Source organism: Hemiscyllium ocellatum, chromosome 7 (assembly GCF_020745735.1).
Source record: "Hemiscyllium ocellatum isolate sHemOce1 chromosome 7, sHemOce1.pat.X.cur, whole genome shotgun sequence".
Classification (NCBI taxonomy): domain Eukaryota; kingdom Metazoa; phylum Chordata; class Chondrichthyes; order Orectolobiformes; family Hemiscylliidae; genus Hemiscyllium; species Hemiscyllium ocellatum.
In genome coordinates, this window is record NC_083407.1 from 2618129 (window position 1) to 2637016 (window position 18888).

Consider the following 18888-nt stretch of genomic DNA (forward strand, 5'->3'; position numbering starts at 1 on the left):
GATGTAGGAACCCTCATTAGTAAGTTTGTGGATTTTAGAAAGATTGAGAGAGTTGTGGATAGTGAGGTGGATTACCAGAGGATACAGCAGGATATAGACAGGCTGGAGACCTGGGTGGAGAAATGGCAGAGAAATGGTAGATGGAGGTTAATCCAGACAAATGCAAGCTGTCTTTTGAAGGTCCAACCCAGGAGTGAAATATACAGTAAATGGCAGAACCCTTAGTAGCATCAATGTACAGAGGGATCTAGGTGTACAGGTCCACAGTCCCCTGAAAGTGGCAACACAAGTGGATAAAGGGGTTAGGGTGGCATATGGCATGCTCACTTTAATCAGTCAGGGAACAGGATATAAAAACTGGCAAACCATGCTGCATCTGTATGGAATTTCAGTTTGACCACATTTGGAATATTGTGTCCGGTTCTGGTCACCACACTACCAGAAGGATGTGGAGGCTTTGGAGAGGGTACGGGAACAGTTTACCAGGATGTGACCTGGTTTGGAGCGTATTAGCTATGAGGAGAGATTGGACATACTTGGTTTGTTTGCACTTGGACATCAGAGGATGAGGGCGACTGCTAGAAGTTTGAGAGGCCAGGATAGAATTGATGGTGCGGGCCTTTTGCCCAGGGTAGGAGGAGGTGGAGGTAGAGGTGGATACAGTAGCAATGTTTAAGAGGCATTTTGACAGAGACATGAACAGGCAGGGAATGGAGGGATACGGACTGTGGGGAGGCAAAAGAGTTTTAGTTTAGAAAGGCATCATGTGTTGGTGCAGGTTTGGTGGGTCGAAGGTCTGTTCAGGTGCTGTACTGTTCTTTCTTCACTAACAGTGGGCAGTAAATGCTGGCCAAGCCAGTGATGTCCATGATCCCTGAATACATGAAAGATTCCTGAAGCTGTTTCGGGAACAAACAGTTTCCAATGGTAACCTGGGAAACCCAGTTCAAGGGAATTGGCAAAGACAGCAGACAAAAGCAAGGAAAATCACGGCACTTTGGGAAAACTGAAATCATAACAGAATGTTCTTGAAATCCTCAACAGGCCAGGAAGCACATTGAGAGAAAGAGAGAGAGAGAGAGAGAAAAACAGGTATGATTCCACTTGAAAACATTTAATTGGATCGAGAGAAATGGGTTCACAGTGAGTTGGAATGCACAACCTGGGAGGGCAGAGGGAGCCGGTTCAACACAAACTTTTAAAGTAGCAATCTGAGAAAAACTGAAAATAGAGTGCAAATTCCAATCCGTCAGCGTAACAGCTGGGGGCAGGGGGGGGGGGGGGGCGCGGGGTGGTTAGGGCTAATTGAAGACCTCTTTCAGTCACAGACCCGATGGGCTGAATGGCTTCCGTCTGTGCTGTAGAGGAGCTGCGTTATGCTTTACTATGTCTGGGTGTGATAGCCAGCCAAGTGTTCCCAACCTAGGTGAGCAGAATTCAGACCACAGCTGAAGACTGGTTAACATGACAGCAAGTGAAGTGTTCCAGACATTTCACTTCAAAGTTTTGTGAATTTAATATTTCAGATATATTTTGTTCAGGAGTGTCTGGCTCCCAGGAGGAGTACAGTTTCTCTGTAGGTCTGCCACAGTCTGGAAAAACGGCCAAAAAAACTGCTTACTGTCAAGGCAGAGCGGAAGCACATGTGGAGGGCAGGCAGATCAGGGAGTTAAAGACCACTTCAGGTTTGTTACAACTCAAACAAAATAAAGTTGGTGGAACGATTACAGGCAGACATTTAAGAATTAAACCGAGGTATTCAGAATGTACTAATAGATTTCACAATTGCACAGAACTTGAAAGAAACAGGGAGAGGTCATTCAAGCACTCAGTCATTCCATAAGATCACAGTCGAATTTCACCTCAACTCAAATTGGTGAGAATGACTCCTGTTGTGGAGAGACGTTTAATAAATATGAAAACAGATACTTAAAATTACACAAGCAAGAATAAAATTAATACAAAGAGTAATTTTGAAGAGGTACCAGTGAGAGTGCCATAATACCAACCTGAACACTCCCCACAGCATCGGAAACAGGTGACACTGTTGGAGCTTTCCAATGTAAGGCGTGTGGCTGCTCACAGACACACAGGGAGCTCATACAAACTACACTAAGTTAGTGAGCAGACACAGAGTTTTATAGCAGCGTTGGTTCCTGATACAGGTTCACCACAGCAACAGCCAGAGATCTCTTTGTTAGCACTGCTGCCTCACAGCGCCAGAGACCTGGGTTCAATTCCCGCCTCAGGTGACTGACTGTGTGGAGTTTGCACGTTCTCCCCGTGTCTGCGTGGGTTTCCTCCGGGTGCTCCGGTTTCCTCCCACAGTCCAAAGATGTGCAGGTCAGGTGAATTGGCCATGCTAAATTGCCCATAGTGTTAGGTGAAGAGGTAAATGTAGGGGAATGGGTCAGGGTGGGTTGTGGGTTGGTGTGGACTTGTTGGGCCAAAGGGCCTGTTCCACATTGTAAGTAATCTAATCTAAGCATCATTTGCCACAGCTGATGGGGGGTGGGGGGGGTCATCTCTGCTTCAGCAAATGTTTTGCCTTTCTCCGACAGTGCGGCACTCCCTCAGTACTGACCCCTGACAGTGCGGCACTCCCTCAGTACTGACCTCTGACAGTGCGGCACTCCCTCAGTACTGACCCCTGACAGTGCGGCACTCCCTCAGTACTGACCCTCTGACAGTGCGGCACTCCCTCAGTACTGACCCTCTGACAGTGTCACTGTGATGGTAGTTCAGATGGCCAGGTTTGTAATCTGGGTGAAATCCCATCCTGGGAGATAGTGGAATTTAAATCTGAGGAAATTAGAGATGAACAACAATTGCTGACTTTGTCTGAATTGACAATCTCTGAATGGGAGCAGGAGCAGACTCGATGGGCTGAATGGCTGCCTTCGGCTCCTATCCCTCCCGGCCTTATCATAAAGGAGAGAGCAGTCACAGCGGCTGGGTGATGGTGGTGAGGGGCTGGAGGAGGGTGGAGGGGTCACCATGTTAAAGCCTGCAGCCAGGGTCGGAATAACAAGGGGAAACGTTTCCCACGGACAGGGACAGGGACAGGGAGAGATACAGGGACAGGGATAGGAACAGGGACAGGGAAAAGGACAGAGACAGGGAAAGGAAAAGGGACAGTCACAGGGACATAGAAGGGACAGGGACAGGAAAAGGTACAGAGACAGAGACAGAGGTAGAGTCAAAGACAGGGACAGGGACAGAGAGAGGGACAGTCACAGGGACAGAGACAGATGGAAACGCAGAGATGGTGGTGAGATTGGTTGGTTGGAGAGGAGCTGTTTCAGTGCTGACGGCACAGAAAGCTGGTTGGGGAAGATGTTGAGACATTGTGGGTGGATTGTGTTAGGTGGGTACCCACAGAAACACTGAAGATTGATCACAAATCACAGGAGAACGTTTCCAGAGTAACAGTGTTCCTAATTATTCTGTTATTCCACCAGCAGAAATGGATGAATTTAATCGGCAGGTGAGGGAGTCACTGAGCTGGAAGAAGACAGAGTGTGGTCTCACGGTAGCTCCATCCCTACATGACCGATTCGAGAGGGTTCAGGTACACGGCGATATTTTAAGGTGAGATTCAAACCTCAACACGCTGACTGAGTGCGCAAACACATGGGCAGATGCAGTTTAATGTGGATAAATGTGAGGTTACTTACTGTGGGAACAAAACAGGAAGGTAGGTTATGATCTGAATGGTTATAAATTGAGAGAAGGGAATATTCACCGAGACCTGGGTATTGTTGAACACCAGTCACTGAAGGTTAGCATTGTAGGTGCGGCAGGGAGTGAGGAAGGGAAATGGGATGCTGGTCTTCATAGTGAGAGGGTTCGAGGACAGGAGCAGGGATATCTTGCTGCATTTAGACAGGGCCTTGGAGAGACCACACCTGGAATATTGTGAGCAGTTTGGGTCTCCTTACCTGGGGAAAGATGTTCTTGCTGTAACGGGAGTACAGTGAAGGTTTCCCAGGCTGATTCCTGGAATGTCAGCACTGACACATGAAGAGAGGCTGTGTTAGTTAGGGTTACCTTCACTGGGGTTTTGAAGAATGAGGGGGATTTCACGGAAAGCAAGAACATTCTAGCAGGAGTAGACAGGGTAAAGGCAGCAAGGATGTTCCTGATGGTGGGGAAGCCCAGATCCAGGGGGTTACAGTCTAAGGATATGGAGTAGGACATTATGGACTGAGCTGAGGAGAAATGTCTTCGCGCAGAGAGTGGGGATCCGGGGGAATTCCCTGCCACAGAAAGCAGTTGAAGCCAAAACATTTAGTATTTTTGAGAAGGAGGTGAATGTAACTCTTATGGCCAAAGGGATAGAGGGATATGGAGGGGAGGGTGAAATTAGGGAATTAAACTCAATGATCAGCCATATGGAATGCTGGAGCTAGCTCAATGGGCCAAATGGCCTCTTCCTGCTCCTCTCCTGTCTCTCTGACTGAATGACAGAGGGAAAGACATACCTGGTTACCCAAGAACTCATTCAAATTTCAGTTCATAGCTCAAGGGGTAATTCCAGAGGGTGGGTCTGGGGCTAATTCCAGAGGGTGGGGCTGGGGCTAATTCCAGAGGGTGGGTCTGGGCGTAATTACAGAGAGTGGGGCTGGGCGTAATTACAAGGGGTGGGGCTGGAGGTAATTCCAGAGAGTGAGGCTGGGGATAATTCCAGAGGGTGGAGCTGGGGGTAATTACAGAGAGTGGGGCTGGGGGTACATAGAACATAGAGCATTACAGCGCAGTACAGGCCCTTCGGCCCTCGATGTTGCACCGCCCTGTCATACCAATCTGAAGCCCATCTAACCTACACTATTCCATGTACGTCCATATGTCTGTCTAATGACGACTTAAATGTACTTAAACTTAGCGAATCTACTACCGTTGCAGGCAAAGCATTCCATACCCTTACTACTCTCTGAGTAAAGAAACTACCTCTGATATCTGTCCTATATCTATCTCCCCTCACTTTAAAGTTGTGTCCCCTCGTGTTTGCCGTCCCCATACTTGGAAAAAGGCTCTCCCTGTCCACCCTATCTAACCCTCTGATTATCCTGTATAGAGAGTGGGGCTGGGAGTAATTCCAGAGTGTGGGGCTGGGGGTAATTCCAGAGGGTGGGGCTGGGGGTAATTACTGTGGGTTTGATTGTGGGTAGTTACAGAGTGAGGGCAGTGGATAATTACAGAGGGCGGTCTGAGGGTAATTACAGGGAATGGGTCTGGGGGTAATTCCAGAGGGTGTGGTTGGGGAGTAATTATACGGGGTATTGATGGGCACGGTGGCACAGTGGTTAGCACTGCTGCCTCACAGCGCTAGAGACCCGGGTTCAATTCCCGACTCAGGCGACTGACTGTGTGGAGTTTGCACGTTCTCCCCGTGTCTGTGTGGGTTTCCTCTGGGTGCTCCGGTTTCCTCCCACAGTCCAAAGATGTGCGGGTCAGGTGAATTGGCCATGCTAAATTGCCCGTAGTGTTAGGTAAGGGGTAAATGTAGGGGTATGGGTGGGTTGCGCTTCGGCAGGTCGGTGTGGACTTGTTGGGCCGAAGGGCCTGTTTCCACACTGTAAGTAATCTAATCTAATCTAATCTGTGGTGCTGGGGATTACTGTGAATGCTTCAGTCTTACCTTTTGCTTCCCTATACTGGGCTCCTCCATCAGTGAGGATGGGGAGATCTATGGAATCTCTTCCTCCAGTGAGTTGGGGTCTCACCCTCTCAGCATTGGCACAGGGAGATCTTGGAGCACCTGTCCACAGATTCCTGGTAGTAGCTGGTTAAGAAGGCATACGAATCATGTGCTTTTATCAGTCGTGGAATAGATTATAAGAGCAGGGAGGTTATGTGGGAGTTGGTCAGGTGGCAGCTGAAGTACTGTGTGCAGTTCTGGTCCCTACACTAGCATCATCATAGAAACCCTACAGTGTGGAAGCAGGCCATTCAGTCCATCGAGTCCACACTGACCCTCTGAAGAGCATCCCACCCAACCCCAGTAACCCTGCATTGTCTCCTAACTAATCCACTGAAACGTGCACATTTTTGGTGTGCACTGTGAGAGGAAACTGGAGCACCCAGAAACAGGGGGAATGTACAAACTCCACACACACAGTCGCTTGAGGCTGGAATCGAACCTGCGACCCTAGTGCTGTGAGGCAGCAGTGCTAACCACTGAGCAATCGACCCAGCTATATACACGAAAGGAAGGATGTGGAGGGGGTTCAGTGGGAGATTCACCAGGATGTTGTCTGGGACGGAATGTTTCAGCGATGAAGAGAGGCTGGATAAACTCAGAGTGTTTTCGTTCAAGTAGAGAATGTTGAAGGAGGTAACTGATAGAGGTGTATGTGAATCTGAAGGGCATGGGCGGGGGGATAGGAAGCAACTGCCCCCTCAGTCGAACGATCTATAATAAAGGGCATAATTTTAAACTGCAAGGGAGGTTGTTTATAGGGGATTTATGAAAAAACATTTTGACCCTGAGGGTGCTGGGGGTCTGCAATGCTCTGTGTGGGAGGGGGGAAGGGGGGGGCGTTGAGGCAGGAAAACTCACAAATTTGGTGTGGGTGTGGGTGTGGGTGTGAGTGTGAGTGTGTGTGTTGGGTGGTTTGGTGTAGGTATGGGTGTGGTAGGGGATTGGTGTCAGTGTGGGTGTGCGGGGACGTTTGGTGTGGGTGTGCGTGTTTGATGTGGGTGTGAGTGTGGGTGCATATGTTGGGGGGTTGGTGTGGGTGTAGGGGTTTGGTGTGAGAATGGGTGTGCAGGGAGGTTTGGTGTGGGTGTGGGTGTGGGGGTTTGGTGTGAGTGTGGGTTTGGGGGTTTGGTGTGGGTGTGGGTGTGGGTTTGGGGGTTTGGTGTGGGTTTGGGGGTTTGGTGTGGGTGTGGGGGTTTGGTGTGGGTGTGTGGGGAGGTTTGGTGTGAGTGTGGGTGTGGGGGTTTGGTGTGGGTGTGGGTGTGGGGGTTTGGTGGGGGTGGGGGTGGGGGTGTGGGTGGGTAGGGAGGTTTGGTGTGGGTGTGACAGTGGATTGGTGTGAGTGTGGGTGTGCGGGAAGGTTTAGTGTGGGTGTGGGGGAGGTTTGGTGTGGGTGTGCAGGAAGGTTTGGTGTGGGTGTGGATGTGGGGGTTTGGTGGGGGTGGGGGTGTGGGTGGGTAGGGAGGTTTGGTGTGGGTGTGATAGTGGATTGGTGTGAGTGTGGGTGTGCGGGAAGGTTTAGTGTGGGTGTGGGTGGGTGGGGAGATTTGGTGTGGGAATTTCGCTGGTACAGGGCTGAGTGAGATGGTGTGTTGATGTCTGTTGAATGTTTCCTTGCTGACAGGTACCAGGGGAATTCTGGGACCTCTGGTGATGTCGGCTGCTTCGTGGCTTCTCAACCACTTCCCAAACACAACAATTACTTTGAGGTACGTTGTTGATCGGATTTGAGCTCCTTCTCCAACTTGGAGATCTTTGGTAACACAGCACCCTTAGGTTGATTGAAGGCTGGCCAGAGAGAGGGGTGGGACTGGGATGGAGGGTAATGGGCAATCAGCATTCCCTTGGGGAAAGTGTGCAGGAGTGGTTGGGGTTCACGAGGGGATCATTGATTGTAAATGCTGCTTTTAGAGGTTGGAACGTGAATAATGAAGAGGAGATAAAGAGCCTACAAAGGAATATCAACACATTCAGTGAGTGGACAAAGATATAACCAATGGATTATAATGTTGGTAAACGTGAAATTGTCCAAGTTTGCAGAAGGAATGAAAAAGCAGTTTATTATCTAAGTAGTGAGAAACTGCAGAGCTCAGAGATGCAGAGGGATCTGGGTGTCTGAGTGTAGGAATCACAGGAGGTCAGTCTGCATGGTCAGCAAGTGATCAGGAACACTCATAGAATGAGATGGTTTATTGTGAGAGGAACTGAATGTGAGAGTAGGGAGGTCATGTCTCAGGTATGAGCACCGTGTACAGCACAGGTCACTGTACCGACAGAGGGATGGGAATGTGTTGGAAGCTGTTCAGAGAAGATTTACCAGACTAACCCCTGGACTGAGGGGATTGCATCTGGGGAAAGGCTGGACAGACTGGGCTTGAGGGTGGGAGGTTAGAGGAGTCAGAGGGGACTGAATTGAGACAGATAAGACCCTGAGGGGAGCTGTCCGGGTAGATGTGGAAAGGAGGTGGGAGTACTGAGAACTAGGGGTCATTGTTTAAAAGTAAGGGAAATCCCATTTAAACAGAGATGAGGGAACATTTCTTTCTCCCTGAGGGTTGTGAGCCTTTGGAATTCCCTTCCTTCAAAACATGGTGAATGCAGAATCTTTAAATGTTTTTACAGCAGAGATCGATAGTTTAGTGATGACCAAGGGGATTGAAGTTTATCGGGGAAATACAGGAATGTCAAGTTCAGGTAAAATGAGATTAGCCACGATCTTATTAAATGGCAGAGCAAGCTGAAAGGGCTGAATGGCCTTCTCTTGTTCCTTGTTCGTGTGTCTCTCCCTCCCTCTCTGTCCCTCCCTCTCTGTCTCTCTGTCTCACTCTCTGTTTCTCCCTCTCTCTATCCCTCTCTATCTGTCTCTCCCTCCCTCTCTCTGTCTTTCCCTCTCTGTCTCTCTCTCTATCTCTCTCTCTCTCTCTATCCCTCTCTCTCTGTTTCTCCCTCTCTCTATCTCTCTCTGTCTCCCCCTCTCTCTATTCATCTCTCTCTATATATATCTCTCCCTCCCTCTCTGTCTGTTCCTCCCTCTCTGTCCCTCTCTCTCTGTCTCTGTCTCTCTGTCCTTGCCTCCCTCCCTCTCGATCTGCTCACTGACTCAGTACCAGCCCTGAGGGGATGGGTAAAGCAGTCAAACCCAAGCTCCCACATCCCAAACCCCTCACCAAATTTGGGAAAACAAAGTCTGACATTTGGTAGGATTTGGGGCCCTAACCTTATTTATTTCCCAAATATTGACCTAATTGAGGTCTTTACAATGAAGTGGGGATTCGACAGAGAGGACACAGAGAAGATGTCTCAGCTTGTGGTTAGGACAGTGTGGACATAGAGAATGGGGACCCTGCTCCCATGGAGACTGGTTAGAATGAATCATCTCAGTGTGCTGGGAAATGTTGAGACCTGTACTGGGGGCATGTGTATGTGAGGATGTTAAAACCTGGAGAGTGTATAAAGGAGATTTAGTGGAATGACTGCAGGAATTAGGGATTTTAGATACAGGGAATAATGAGAGAGATTGGGCTTATTCTCCTTGGAGCAGAGAAGATTAAGAGGTGACCTCATTGAGGTGTTCAAAATGATGAACAGTATTGACAGGTTAAGGAAGGATATTCTGTTTTCATTAGTTGGCATGTCAGTAACTAGGGATCACAATTTCAAGATTGTTAGCAAGGGAGCGAGGATTGAGATGAGGAATGTTTTGGGAGATGCAACAAAAATTCATCCCTAGGGAAAAACAAAAGGCATACTAAAGGGAGGATGAAGCTGACAAGGGAAGTCAGGGACAGCATAAAAACAAAAAAGAAAGCATATAATGCGGTGAAGGGCAATGAGAAGCCAGAGGATTGGGAAGCTTACAAAGATCAACAGAGGACAACAGACAAAAAAATGAAGGATAAGATTAAATATGAGGGTTAGCTAATCAGTAATATAAAAGAAGATTGCAAGAGTTTCTTTAGATATATAAAGGACAAAAGTGGACATTGGGCTGCTGGAAAATGATGCTGGAGAAGTCGTAATGGGGAGCAAAGAAATGGAGGAGGAACTGAACAAGTACTTTGCATCAGTCTTCATAGTGGAAGACAAAAGCTCAAAGGAGTTGGGGGGGGGGGTGGGCAGAGCTGAGAATAGTGGGCATCACCAAGGAGAAGGTGCTACAAAAACTGAGAGGTCTGAAGGTGGATGAATCACCTGGGCCAGATGGACTACACCCCAGAGTTCAACAGGAGATATCTGAAGAGATAGTGGTGGGGTGTGAATGGTGAACCTTCAGGAATTACTGGAGTCAGGGAGGGTGCCAGAGGGTCAAAAAATCACTAATGTGACAGTCCTGTTTAAGAAGGGAGGGAGGCAAAAGATGAGAAATTACAGGCCGATCAGCCTGAATTCAGTTGTTGGTAAGATTTTGGAGTTCATCGTAGAGGATAAGATTTCTAAAAACCTGGAAGTGTATGGTAAAATAGGGTAAAGTCAGAGTGGTTTCACCAAGGGGGAGAGGTCATGCCTGACAAATCTGCTAGAATTCTTTGAGGAAGCAGGTTAGACCAAGAAGAGCCAACGGATGTGATCGACCTGGACTACAAGAAAGACTTTGACAAAGTGCCGCACAGGAAGTGACTGAGCCAGGTTAGGGCCTTTGGTGTTAGAGACAAGGTGCCAGCATGGAGAGAAGCTGGGCTGTCTGGCAGAAAACACAGAGTGGGGATAAAAGGGTCCCTCTCAGGATGGCAGCTGGTGACAAGTGATGTTCAGCAAGGGTCAGTGTTGGAACCACAACCTTCCACTTTATACATTGACAATCTAGAGGAAAGAACTGGGGGCATGCTGGCTCGGTTTGCAGATGATACAAAGATAGGTGGAGGGACAGGTAGCACTGAGGGGGCAGGGAGGCTGCAGACGGATTTGGACAGGTTAGGAGAGTGGACAGAGAATTAGCAGATGGAGTACAATGGGGGAGAGGTGTGAGGCCACGCACTTTGGGAGGAAGAACAGAGACATGGAGTATTTACTAAATGGGGAGAAAATTCAGAAATCTGAAGTGCAAGGAGATCTGGACATTCTAGTGTAGAATTCTCTCTAGGTACAAACTTGCAGGTTGAGTCAGTGGTTAGGAAGGCAAATGCAATGATGGCATTTATTTTGAGAGGACTGGAATATAAAAGCAGGGGTGTAGTTTTGAGGCTCTAGAAGGCTCTGGTCAGACCACATTTGGAGCAATGTCGCAGTTTGGGGCCCCATATCCCAGGAAGGATGTACTGGCCCTGCAGCGTGGTCAGAGGAGGTTCACGAGAATGGTTCCAGGAATGAAAAGCTTAACACATGAGGCACATTTGAGGACTTTAGGTCTATACTCGATGGAGTTTAGAAGGATGAGGGGGGATCTAATTGAAACATATAGCATGCTGAATGGTTTGGACAGAGTGGATGCTGGGAAGGTGTTTCCATTGGAAGGAGAGACTAGGACCTGAGGGCACAGCCTTAGGGAAGACCTTTCAGAACGGAGATAAGGAGAAACTTCTTCAGTCAGAGAGTGGGGAATCTGTGGAATTCATTACCAAAGGGGGCTGTGGAGGCCAGGTCACTGAGGATATTTAAGACGGAGATGCTTAAGTTCTTGAGTATCAAGGGGATCAAGGGTTACAGGGTGAAAGTGGGAGAATCGGGTTGAGGAACTGATCAGCCATGATTGAATGCTGGAGCAGACTCGATGGGCTGAATGGCCTAATTTCTGCTCCTATGTCTTATGGTCCTACAGGAGAAACTCCATTACTCAGAGTGTTGTTAGGATTTGGAATGTGCTACCAGGGAGAGTGGGGGAGGAAGATTCTATTGGAGGCTTCAAAAGAGAGCTGAAGGGATGAGGTTAGAGGGTTATGGAGATAGGGCTGGAGTGTGGGACTGGCTGGGTAGCTCTTTCAGGAGCCGGTGCAGACACGATGGGGCGAATGGCCTCCTTCTGTACTGTAGCACTCCATAATTCTATTCCTTTGGCTGTATCAAAACCAGTGTCCAGCCAATGAAATACTGAATGAAGTTTGTTCAGTGGGAGGTAAGAGAGGTCTGTTTATAATCATTGAAGGAAATCTGGCAGCCAATTTCTGCAGAGCAAGTTCCCACAGTCTGTCTTGTGATAATCTACAGTTGGGATATTTATTGATGAACAAACACGAGGCTGGACTTTAGACACAAACACTTAGCTCCTCTTTAAAACAAGTGCAAGGGCCTCTGTCACACATCAACAAAGGGGACTGAGGTCAATGTTTCCCCAAAGATAAGGAAGAATGGAAAGTTGCTCTGGGGCAGCATGAACCTGGTTTGGCCAAATGGCCTTGTTTCCATGCTGTAACTTTGATAGCTCCTGTGTATGAACATCCAGCAAGGCGTGCAGTGGCGAATATGGAACCTCCGTTTCAGAAATCTCACTGCTGTTTGAGAATGAGAGTGTTCGGGGAATGATCCAAACAAGGCTCTGAAATGCAAACCAGTTGTGAGGCAAAGGGGTGAGGGGAACGTCCACCTGACTGACATTTGCACTTTCCCCGAAAGGAAATCCATTGCATGTCGATCCAAACGGAAAACCGGCCTGTGCTGTGAGTCATTGCTTTCGTACAATGATCTGCAGCTGTACAAGAAACGTTTGGAGGTGCTGGGATTTGATATTTAAATTTTGGCAAATGAGGCTATTCCTGTCAGGAGGAGAATAAAAAAAACAAATCCATAACCCAATCACACGCTTAATACGAAAGGCCCGTTGTGATGGATTGCAGTTCACAACTCGATCTTACTCACAGACCATGAGGGGTGGGGGGGGTTTGTGTGGGGTGGGGGTGGCAATTTGGAGGCAGGGTCACTGGCACAACGCTTAATAGGTCCAGAAAAATCAGGAAGGATTCAGTAAAAAGTTGCTGAAAAATTCTCTGACAACTCAAATACTCATTGTTTTGAAATAATTGAAATAAAATTGCTCAAAAATTTGTTAGTCAGGGGTTTGTTGATGGCAATTTCTTCAACGTGTATGGGACCCAGTACCAGTGAGAGTCAGTGTGTGTGGGAGTGTACTCCAGTGAGAGTCAGTGTGTGTGGGAGTGTACCCCAGTGAGAGTCAGTGTGTGTGGGAGTGTACCCCAGTGAGAGTCAGTGTGTGTGAGACTGTACCCCAGTGAGAGTCAGTGTGTGTGGGAGTGTGCCCCAGTGAGAGTCAGTGTGTGTGGGAGTGTACCCCAGCGAGAGTCAGTGTGTGTGGGACTGTACCCCAGTGAGAGTCAGTGTGTGTGGGAGTGTACCCCAGTGAGGGTCAGTGTGTGTGCGACTGTGCCCCAGTGAGAGTCAGTGTGTGTGGGACTGTATCCCAGTGAGGGTTAGTGTGTGTGGGAGTGTGCCCCAGTGAGAGTCAGTGTGTGAGGGACTGTATCCCAGTGAGAGTCAGTGTGTGTGGGAGCACACCCAGTGAGAGTCAGTGTGTGTGAGACTGTACCCCAGCGAGAGTCAGTGTGTGTGAGACTGTACCCCAGTGAGAGTCAGTGTGTGTGGGAGTGTACCACACTGAGAGTCAGTGTGTGTGAGACTGTACCCCAGCGAGGGTCAGTGTGTGTGAGACTGTACCCTAGTGAGAGTCAGTGTGTGTGGGAGTGTATCCAGTGAGAGTCAGTGTGTGTGAGACTGTACCCCAGTGAGAGTCAATGTGTGTGGGACTGTACCCCAGTGAGAGTCAGTGTGTGAGGGTGTGTACCCCACTGAGAGTGTGTGTGGGACAGTACCCGAGTGAGAGTCAGTGTGTGAGGGAGTGTACCCCAGCGAGGGTCAGTGTGTGTGGGATTGTACCCCAGTGAGTCAATGTGTGTGGGAGTGTACCCCCGTGAGAGTCAGTGTGTGTGGGACTGTACCCCAGTGAGTCAGTGTGTGTGGGAGTGTACCCCAGTGAGGGTCAGTATGTGTGGGAGTGTACCCCAGTGAGAGTCAGTGTGTGTGGGAGTGTACCCCAGTGAGTCAGTGTGTGTGGGAGTGTACCCCAGTGAGAGTCTGTGTGTGTGGCAGTGAACCTCAGGGAGAGTCAATGTGTGTGGGACTGTACCCCAGTGAGAGTCGGCGTGTGTGGGACTGTACCCCAGTGAGAGTCAGTGTGTGTGGGAGTGTACTCCACTGAGAGTCAGTGTGTGTGTGGGAGTGTATCCCAGCGAGAGTTGGTGTGTGTGGGTGTGTACCCCAGTGAGGGTCAGTGTGTGTGGGAGTGTATCCCAGTGAAAGCCAGTGTGTGTGGGAGTGTATCCAGTGAGGGTCAGTGTGTGAGGGAGTGTACCCCAGTGAGAGTCAGTGCGTGTGGGAGTGTACCCCAGTGAGAGTCAGTGTGTGTGAGACTGTACCCCAACAAGAGTCAGTGTGTGTGGGAGTGTGCCCCAGCGAGAGTCAGTGTGTGTGAGACTGTACCCCAGCTAGAGTCAGTGTGTGGGGAGTGTACCCCAGTGAGAGTCAGTGTGTGTGAGACTGTACCCCAGTGAGAGTCAGTGCATGTGGGAGTGTACCCCAGTGAGAGTCAGTGTGTGTGAGACTGTACCCCAACGAGAGTCAGTGTGTGTGGGAGTGTATCCCAGTGAGAGTCAGTGTGTGAGGGAGTGTACCCCTGCCAGAGTCAGTGTGTGTGCGAGTGTACCCCAGTGAGAGTCAGTGTGTGTGAGACTGTACTCCAGCGAGAGTCAGTGTGTGTGGGAGTGTGCCCCAATGAGAGTCAGTGTGTGTGAGACTGTACCCCAGTGAGAATCAGCGTGTGAGGGAGTGTACCCCAGTGAGTATCAGTGTGTGTGGGGACTGTACCCCAGCAAGAGTCAGTGTGTGTGGGAGTGTACCCCAGTGAGAGTCAGTGTGTGTGAGACTGTACCCCAGCGAGAGTCAGTGTGTGTGAGACTGTACCCCAGCTAGAGTCAGTGCGTGGGGAGTGTACCCCAGTGAGAGTCAGTGTGTGTGAGACTGTACCCCAGTGAGAGTCAGTGCGTGTGGGAGTGTACCCCAGTAAGAGTCAGTGTGTGTGAGACTGTACCCCAACGAGAGTCAGTGTGTGTGAGACTGTACCCCAGTGAGAGTCAGTGTGTGAGGGCGTGTACTCCAGCGAGAGTCGGTGTGTGTGGGACTGTACCCCAGTGAGGGTCAGTGTGTGTGGGAGTGTATCCCAGTGAAAGTCAGTGTGTAAGGGAGTGAGCCCCAGTGAGAGTCAGTGTGTGTGAGACTGTACCCCAGTGAGAGTCAGTGTGTGAGGGAGTGTACCCCAGTGAGAGTCAGTGTGTGTGCGAGTGTAGCCCAGTGAGGGTCAGTGTGGGTGGGACTGTACCCCAGTGAGAGTCAGTGTGTGTGGGAGTGTACCCCAGTGAGAGTCAGTGTGTGTGGGACTGTACCCCAGTGAGAGTCAGTGTGTGTGGGTGTGTACCCCAGTGAGAGTCAGTGTGTGTGTGGGAGTGTACTCCAGCGAGAGTCGGTGTGTGTGGGTGTGTACCCCAGTGAGGGTCAGTGTGTGTGGGAGTGTATCCCAGTGAAAGTCAGTGTGTGTGGGAGTGTATCCAGTGAGAGTCAGTGTGTGAGGGAGTGTACCCCACTGAGAGTCAGTATGTGTGGGAGTGTACCCCAGTGAGAGTCAGTGTGTGTGGGAGTGTACCCCAGTGAGAGTCAGTGCGTGTGGGAATGTACCCCAGTGAGAGTCAGTGTGTGTGAGACTGTACCCCAGTGAGAGTCAGTGTGTGTGGGACTGTACCCCAGTGAGAGTCAGTATGTGTGGTACTGTACCCCAGCGAGAGTCGGTGTGTGTGGGACTGTACCCCAGTGAGGGTCAGTGTGTGTGGGAGTGTATCCCAGTGAAAGTCAGTGTGTAAGGGAGTGAGCCCCAGTGAGAGTCAGTGTGGGTGGGACTGTACCCCAGTGAGAGTTAGTGTGTGAGGGAGTGTACCCCAGTGACAGTCAGTGTGTGGGGGACTGTATCCCAGTGAGAGTCAGTGCGTGTGGGAATGTACCCCAGTGAGGGTCAGTGTGTGTGGGACTGTACCCCAGTGAGGGTCAGTGTGTGTGGGAGTGTACCCCAGTGAGAGTCAGTGTGTGTGGGAGTGTACCCCAGTGAGAGTCAGTGTGTGTGTGGGAGTGTATCCCAGTGAGGGTCAGTGTGTGTGGGACTGTACCCCAGTGAGAGTCAGTGCGTGTGGGAGTGTACCCCAGTGAGAGTCAGTGTGTCTGGGAGTGTACCCCAGTGAGAGTCAGTGTGTGTGGGGGTGTGCCCCAGTGAGAGTCAGTGTGTGTGGGACTGTACCCCAGTGAGAGTCAGTGTGTGTGGGGCTGTACCCCACTGAGGGTTGTACTGTGTGGAAGATCATTGCCATGAATCGATTTCTGAATAATGAATAGAGAGCGACAGTATTTGGAATTTGTCTTCTCATAATCTGTGGTGACATTATTTTTCCTTCTTTATCATTTGTTGTGTTTTATATTATATATTTATGAATTCCTGTTTCTGGAGTTGTACTGCATCATGTAATGCTCGTAAAACAACCACATCACTCAGTGGTGGTTTCCTGGAGCTGCCAGTTCAGTCTCAGCAGAGGGTAGAGTGGGCAGCTCTCCAGTGAGCAGTTCGTAAATCATTAATGATGGCTGGAGAGACACTGGGGTCACAAAGGCAGGGGGTTAAAAGGTGAGGGGCAGGCCCCTGCCTGGACAGTAATTGTTCACATTTAATTTTACTGTGTTTGTAGCTGTGGCCTGGAATGGGGCTCACTTCCAGATAACATTATGGAGCTTTTCAGTTGGAGGGGCATCTGAATAATCTCAGGGAAAATCTGCCCACCCCTCCCATGTGGCTATTCAAATTCCACATGTCATACTTGACTACAATTATAATGGAGCAGAGAACATAGGGGCTGTGGTTCCTGCAGTTATTAACAATTTAATCAGCTGGACAGCACTCATTCCCTCATATAAAGGATATTCCACTGGACTCCAGTCTGTAACTCCCTCCCGGGGTATCTGTGATTCTGTATATAAACCCCACCCCGAACCCCTCGATTAGATTCCAGCCTGTGACTCACTCCCGGGTATCTGTTATTCTGTATATAAACCACCCCGAACGCCTCGATTAGATTCCAGTCTGTTACTCGCTCCTGGGTATCTGTGATTCTGTATATAAACCCCACCCCGAACCCCTCAATTAGATTGCAGACTGTAACTTACTCCCGGGGTATCTGTGATTCTGTATATAAACCACCCCAAACCCCTCAATTAGATTGCAGACTGTAACTTACTCCCGGGGTATCTGTGATTCTGTATATAAACCACCCCAAACACCTCGATTAGATTCCAGTCAGTAACTCCCTCCTAGGTATCTGTTATTCTGTATATAAACCACCCCGAACCCCTCGATTCCATAACTGAAAAACAGCTATTTATTGGGATTTTGAGGAAAATACAAAGAGATAGTGTCACAACTCTCTGGGTAAGGTGCAGGAAATCAACCTCTGCTATTACTGGGAGTCATCACAGAAATTAATGATAAACACGCACTCGAGCTGAAATGACCTGATATTTTAACCACGGGGTAAAAACAATGACTGCAGGTGCTGGAAACCAGATTCTGCATTAGAGAGATGCTGGAAGAGCACAGCAGCTCAGGCAGCATCCAAGGAGCAGGGAAATCGACGTTTCGGGCAAGAGCCCTTCATCAGGAATAAAGGGTGTTTAGCCACGTTGATAGAAAGCATGGAACGGGATTCTGTAATTAATGAGAAATTACCATTTATCACCCCATCACCTCATTCAAACTCAGATAAATAATTAACTTCAGTAGCCTCCACAAAATAAACTCTTAGTCCAGTATAAGATCCCTCTTACACAATATAAACAGGGACTCTGGGTCTGTACTCAATGGAGTTTAGAAAGATGAAAGGGGATCTCACTGAAATGTACGGAATACTTAGTGGCCTGGATAAAGAGGACATGGAGAAGATGATTTCAGTAATTGGAGAGGCTAGGACACAGCCTCAAGTGAAGGGACAACCCTTTAGGACTGAGATGGGGAGGAATTTCTTCAGCCAGAGGTTGGGGAATCTGTGGAACTCATTGCCACAGAGGGCTGTGGAGGCCAAGTCATTGAGTGTATTTAAGACAGAGATAGTGAGGTTCTTGATCAGTAAGGGGATATCGGCGCTGCCTCGTGCTCCCACGAGGAGGTTGAACAGTTCATCAACTTCACTAACACCTTCCATCCCGACCTGAAATTCACCTGGACTGTCTCAGTCTCCTCCCTCCCCTTCCTAGACCTTTCCATCTCGATCTCGGGCGACTGACTCAACACAGACATCTACTATAAACCGACTGACTCCCACAGCTACCTGGACTACACCTCCTCCCACCCTGCCCCCTGCAAAATCGCCATCCCATATTCCCAATTCCTTCGTCTCCGCCGCATCTGCTCCCAGGAGGACCAGTTCCAATACCATACAGCCCAGATGGCCTCCTTCTTCAAGGACCGCAGATTCCCCCCAGACGTGATCGACGATGCCCTCCACCGCATCTCCTCCACTTCCCGCTCCTCCGCCCTTGAGCCCCGCTCCTCCAACCGCCACCAAGACAGAACCCCACTGGTTCTCACCTACCACCCCACCAACCTCCGCATACAACGTATCATCCGCCGTCATTTCCGCCACCTCCAAACGGACCCCACCACCAAGGATATATTTCCCTCCCCTCCCCTATCAGCGTTCCGCAAGGACCACTCCCTTCGTGACTCCCTCGTCAGATCTACACCCCCCACCAACCCAACCTCCACCCCCGGCACCTTCCCCTGCAACCGCAGGAAATGTAAAGCTTGCACCCACACCTCCACACTCACTTCCCTCCAAGGCCCCAAGGGATCCTTCCATATCCGCCACAAGTTCACCTGCACCTCCACACACATCATCTATTGCATCCGCTGCACCCGATGTGGCCTCCTCTATATTGGTGAGACAGGCCGCTTACTTGCGGAACGCTTCAGAGAACACCTCAGGGACGCCCGGACCAACCAACCCAACCACCCCGTGGCTCAACACTTTAACTCTCCCTCCCACTCCAATGAGGACATGCAGGTCCTTGGACTCCTCCACCAGCAGAACATAACAACACGACGACTGGAGGAGGAGCGCCTCATCTTCCGCCTGGGAACCCTCCAACCACAAGGTATG